This window comes from Vicia villosa, unplaced genomic scaffold (assembly GCF_029867415.1).
Source record: "Vicia villosa cultivar HV-30 ecotype Madison, WI unplaced genomic scaffold, Vvil1.0 ctg.000133F_1_1, whole genome shotgun sequence".
In the NCBI taxonomy this organism is placed as follows: Eukaryota; Viridiplantae; Streptophyta; class Magnoliopsida; order Fabales; family Fabaceae; genus Vicia; species Vicia villosa.
In genome coordinates this window covers 1,460,315-1,466,712 of record NW_026705027.1, presented here as the reverse complement: position 1 = coordinate 1,466,712, position 6,398 = coordinate 1,460,315, and positions in this window count along the sequence as shown.

The following is a 6,398-nucleotide window of genomic DNA, read 5'->3' as shown; positions in this document are numbered from 1 at the left end:
ACAAGAAGAACGACATTGTTTCTAGTCAATAAATTTGTGACCCTCCAAACGAATATATTCACGCCAATCTTCATCAGCCACGGAATCAGAATCACGCTTCATAATTGCCTCCCTGGCCTTCAAAGAATGTGACCTAGTTTTCATTCCCTGACTCTTCTTAGAGAGAGAAGCATCCCTAGTGGAATGTTTTGACTCCCTAGAGGATTCCACAGTAACCCCTAATTTCCTTCTCGTATCACGTGGCTTTGAGACGTCCAAGATTTTTTCACCTTTGGTCTTATCCATGGTTATAAAGAGAGGAAGATCTTAGGAGCAGAAGTTCTTTAACTTCCTTTTATATAAGAGGAAGCACAAATATAGGTAATATCGAAAAACATTTAAATACCTAGGTTTTAACAGGGACGATGCATAAAAACCCAGTCTCGAGCCGGGTTGCGGCTATTGACTACTCGGATGAAACGTAAACTCCAGACGAGGCAGTTAAATTAGCAAAATCACAAAAGCATAAAACTAAAGACCACAAGTGTCGAGATCATTGTACACACTAAAGGTGTTTTCATGTTGGCTGCACTTGTGGTAAAACATACCTGGTTATTATTGTGATATGCAGGCTGCATATTTGTTAAAGCTAATACAGGTTCTATAGCGAATGTCATGACCGATGTCACGACATCCTTGTGTGACAGCAGTAGCTATTATTTTTTATTGATTGTGTTTCCTGATTCTCTCAATTAACTGTTTAGGAAACCTTTTATTGTGTGCTGAATATTTCGTCCAGAAGATCTTGCTGACAGCACATTCTGTAACAACCAGATGGCGTGTGAATTAGGTTAACTTGGTTAACCCTAATTTGTTTCTAAAAATTCCCAAGGCCCAAGAGCTACATATAAAAAGACTGCAATCCTAATTTGGAACGGAGACAGAGCAGATTGTTAATTGTGAAGAACCGTAGTTCTGTAGCTGTCTCTAGTACTCCAAGAAATCGTCCTTGATGATTGCGTTGGAATAGGTTGTGTGTGTTAATTGTCACTCTAAGCTTTTAAGCACGAGTGTGTGTCTCTTGATTGAAGTTTTTAAGCAGATCAAGGTGTGTTTTTGAAGTGTGTCTTCTCTCTGTAATTGTTTATGTTTATGTGTAATTACTGTTGTGATTGAGGGGGAGTGAGTGGAGATACTCAGGTCTAGGAATAGATTGGAATTGCATTGGGTGGGTTTTAAGTGAGGAGTTGTAAACGGGGGAGTTTAACTCCGAATTAATTATGCTTATATTGGATTCCCTCCCTGGCTTGGTAGCCCCCAGAGTAGGTTGTTTGAACCGAACTGGGTAAACAATTATGTGTGTTCTTTATTGTTTTATCCTGTTTTGTTTTAATTATTTGTGCTGTGTAATTGGGGATGTCATAACATCCAGCAAGAAATCGAACGTGAGTAACTAGGGATATCAAAATTCTGGTACTATGGAGAAGGAACTGTTAGTGTTTGGGAATAGACCACCCATTCTGGATGGCTCTAACTATGACTACTAGAAACCTCGCATGGTAGCAGTCATAAATTCTATGGACAGCAAGGCCTGGAGAGTTGTGGAAAGCGGATGGAAACATCCTGAGAAGATTCTGGAAGATGGAACCACGGTTCTAATTCCTGAAACTCAATGGAGCAAAGTTGAAGAAGAGCTAGCTTTGGGCAATTCCAAGGCCCTAAGTGCCTTATTCAATGGGATTGACAAGAACATATTTAGGCTTGTGCAACACTGTGAGCTAGCTAAAGAAGCTTGGGATATTCTCAAAACAGCACATGAAGGCACATCCAAGGTAAAGATGTCGAGACTTCAAATGCTTACCACTAAATTTGAAAATATTAAGATGAAAGAGGATGAAACCATTTATGAATTCTACATGAATGTTCTTGAGATTTCAAACAACTCAGGAGCCCTAGGAGAAAAGATGACTACGGAAAAATTGGTAAGAAAGATCCTAAGATCACTCCCTAAGCGATTTGACATGAAGGTGACTGCCATAGAGGAAGCCCAAGACATCAGCACCATGAAGCTGGACGAACTCATTGGGTCTTTACAAACCTTTGAGTCGAGCATCTGTGAGCCTGTTGAAAAGAAGAACAAAAGCATAGCTTTTGTCACCAACACAAGTGATAATGGTGGAAGTATCGAAAATCTATCAGAAGCCATAGCCATGCTCGGAAAACAATTCAACAGACTTATTAAAAGGGTTTATCAGAAGTCCAGATTCAATGTCAAGAACACTTCCAATGACATCAGCAAAACCTATGTTCCTATCAGAAGATTCAAAGCTGAAGAGAAGGCAGATCAGGAAAAAGGGGTTCAATGTCACGCATGTGAAGGATATAGACACATTAGAGCTGAATGTCCCACCTACCTCAAAGAGCAAAGAAAAGGTATGTCTGCCACTCGATCTGATGGAGACTCAGAAAGTGATGCTGAAGAAGAATGTGCCGCTTTAACAAGTGTGTGTGCACTTGAACACATAATTGGCAAAAAGGATTCTACCTTCGAAGAATTGGCTACCTCATACAATGATCTAAGAGCCAAGAGTACTGAAATGTGGAGATTAAAGGAGAAACATAAGAAAATTATAGAAGAACTGGAAGTCGAGAAGAGAGAACTTCTAGCAACCATAGCACATCTCAACGGTGAAATCAGCACTCTCAACTTCAAACTAGATCAGATGTCAAGATCAATTAGAATGCTGAACAATGGGACTGACTCCCTTGAAAAGATTCTTGAACTTGGACAGGAATTAGGGAATCTGTCTGGATTAGGATTTATAAAGAAAACTGGACCCAATCTAGGGTGGAAAAAGTCAGAACCTAAAGCTCATCATGTTAATCAAACGTCCGTATCGATGTCACGACATCATGAAATGAGGAACTGGAACCAAACAAAAAGGACATTTTAGAAATGGAGATGCCACTACTGTGGAAGAATTGGCCACCTAAAACCATTCTACTACGAACTGTTTGGTTATCCTTGGCAAAAAAATACGAACAATATCAACCAGCATAATCCTATCAAGAAACAACAATGGGTTGCCAAAGGTTATGCATTTATTGCTCACACCTCCTTGAGGGTGTCAACCAAAGGAGACTGGTATTTTGATAGTGGATGTTCAAAACACATGACAGGAATGAAAAACTTGTTGGAAGAAATCAAGCCACATTCCACGAGCTATGTGACCTTCGGTGATGGAGCCCGGGGAGAGATTAAAGGGGTAGGAAAGCTAGAACATTCAGGAGCCCCTCAACTAGACAGTGTTCTACTGGTCAAAGGACTAGCTGCAAACTTGATCAACACCAGTCAATTGTGTGATCAAGGTCTAAAAGTCAGATTTACCAAAGATGAATGCATTGTTACTAATGAAGAAAATGTAGAGGTCATGAAGGGAGTAAGATCCAAAGACAATTGTTACTTATGGGAACCTAAAACAGCAAGTCATTCATGAATATGCTCTGTGGCAAAAGAAGAAAAAGAGGTAAGACTGTGACATCAAAAACTGGGACATCTTCATGTGAGAGGGATGAAAAAGATCATAAACAAAGAAGCTGTGAGAGGAATACTAAAACTACAGATTGATGAAGGCAAAGTATGCAGAGAATGTCAGGCTGGCAAGCAAACCAGGACCCCACACCCAAAAATCAGTCAACTCTCTACCTCTAAAACCCTGGAACTGTTGCATATGGATCTAATGGGACCAATGCAAGTGGAAAGTCTTGGGGGAAAAAGGTATGCGTATGTAGTGGTTGATGGTTACTCCAGATACACATGGATAAGCTTCATTAGAGAGAAATCCGATGTATTTGAAGTGTTTAAGGAGCTCTGCACTAGAATGCAAAGAGAAAAGGAAAGAGCTGTTATCAGAATCAGGAGCGATCATGGAAAGGAATTTGAGAATGCCAAATTTGCTAAATTTTGTTCAGTTGAAGGAATCAGTCATGAATTCTCCTTTCCTATTACACCTCAACAAAACGAAGTAGTAGAAAGGAAAAACAGGACTATACAAGAATCAGCCAGAGCAATGATTCATGCTAAGAAACTACCCATGTATTTTTGGGCTGAGGCTATGAACACAGCCTGCTATGTCCATAACAGAGTAACATTGAGAAAAGGAACCTCCTCCACACTCTATGAACTCTGGAGAGGAAAGAAACCAAGTGTCAAGTATTTTCATGCATTTGGTAGCAAGTGCTATATCCTGACAGATAGAGACCAGAGAAGAAAAATGGACTCCAAAAGTGATGAAGGCATATTCTTGGGATACTCCACAAACAGCGGAGTTTATAGAGTATTCAACATCAGAACAGAAGTGTTGATGGAATCCATCAATGTGATCGTTGATGATCAACATGGAGAATTCGATGTCACAGAAAATGTCGAAACATTCCTTGAAATTCAGGCTGAACAGACAAATCAACCTGAAGTAACTAATGAGATCTCTTTAGAACCAGAACGTGAGGCAATCGGCAAAGATCCATCTATTAGAATTCAGAAAGATCACCCAAGGAACTTATCATAGGAGATCTCAACAATGGAGTAATGACCAAATCAAGAGGAACTATAGCCAACTCCTGCTTTGTGTCCAAAATTGAACCAAAAAACGTAAAGGAAGCCCTGACAGATGAATTTTGGATCAATGCCATGCAGGATGAACATGCATAGTTCAAAAGAAATGAAGTATGGGAACTGGTACCTAGACCAGAAGGAATGAATATCATTGGTACCAAGTGGATATACAAGAACAAGTCTGATGAACAAGGGTCAACTACTGATCTAGAAACAGGTTTAGAACTGACTCGCCTCATTGAGATGCCTCAACAATCTCTGTCCATCTCTCTAAATGCAATGCCTGGTCTACACATGCATACAGAAGTGACTAATCCTGTCAGGATCCTGAATGATGCACGAGTGAGAATGGTGCATATAAAGTATATTGAAGATGTTTCTGACAAGATCGACGAGGATTTCCCTAACAATGTCAATGACATTTTCACAAAAGCACTTGATGCTACACAGTTTGAAAACTTGTGAAGAAATTTAGGACTCTGCGTCCTTGAGGAACAATAGAGTTACCAACAACAACCAACAAAAAAAAAGGAGAGGGAGAAGACATTTGTTTGCTTTGGCAACTTTTGTGGCCAAATAGGGGGAGAAGTAATATGTCACCCTAGAACAACAAGAATGGTGGTTATGTGTGATCAACAATTCTAATATGCCTATTTTTGTGTTGATCTGTTTGTGCTTGTGCTGCTCTTGTGGCTGGTTTTGATGTGATTTGAGCACTATGTGCATACTGGTGGTGTATGCTGTCTGTATTATATTAGCTTGCCTTGATTGTTTTTTAGTTGTCTTGTGTCCGCTGCAAGTGTTTCTCTGATATGGTGTGACAGGTTCTTTTAGCCAAAAATTTTCCAAAGGAGGAGATTGAAGGTGTTTTCATGTTGGCTGCACTTGTGGTAAAACATACCTGGTTATTATTGTGATATGCAGGCTGCATATTTGTTAAAGCTAATACAGGTTCTATAGAGAATGTCATGACCGATGTCATGACATCCTTGTGTGATAGCAGGAGCTGTTATTTTTTATTGATTGTGTTTCCTGATTTCTCTCAATTAACTGTTTAGGAAACCTTTGATTGTGTGCTGAATATTTTGTCCAGAAGATCTTGCTGACAGCACATTCTGTAACAACCAGATGGCGTGTGAATTAGGTTAACTTGTTTAACTCTAATTTGTTTCTAAAAAAGCCCAAGGCCCAAGAGCTGCATATAAAAAGACTGCAATCCTAATTTGGAACGGAGACAGAGCAGATTGTTAATTGTGAAGAACCGTAGTTCTGTAGCTGTCTCTTGTACTCCAAGCAATTGTCCTTGATGATTGTGTTGGAATAGGTTGTGTGTGTTAATTGTCACTCTAAGCTTTTAAGCACGAGTATGTGTCTCTTGATTTAAGCTTTTAAGCATATCAAGGTATGTTTTTGAAGTATATCTTCTCTCTATAACTGTTTATGTTTATGTGTAATCACTGTTGTGATTGAGGGGGGGTGAGTGGAGATACTCAGGTCTAGGAATAGATTGGAATTATATTGGGTAGGTTTTAAGTGAGGAGTTGTAAACGGGGGAGTTTAACTCCGAATTAATTCTGCTTATATTGGATTCTCTCCCTGGCTTGGTAGCCCCCAGAGTAGGTTGTTTGAACCGAACTGGGTAAACAATTCTGTGTTCTTTATTTGTTTATGCTGTTCTGTTTTAATTATCTATGCTGTGTAATTGTGGATGTCATAACTTCCAGCAAGACATCGAGCGTGTGTAATTAAAATTTTCACACGCCACCATGGGCTTCAAAGTTTACAAACAAAGGAACAAAAAAAG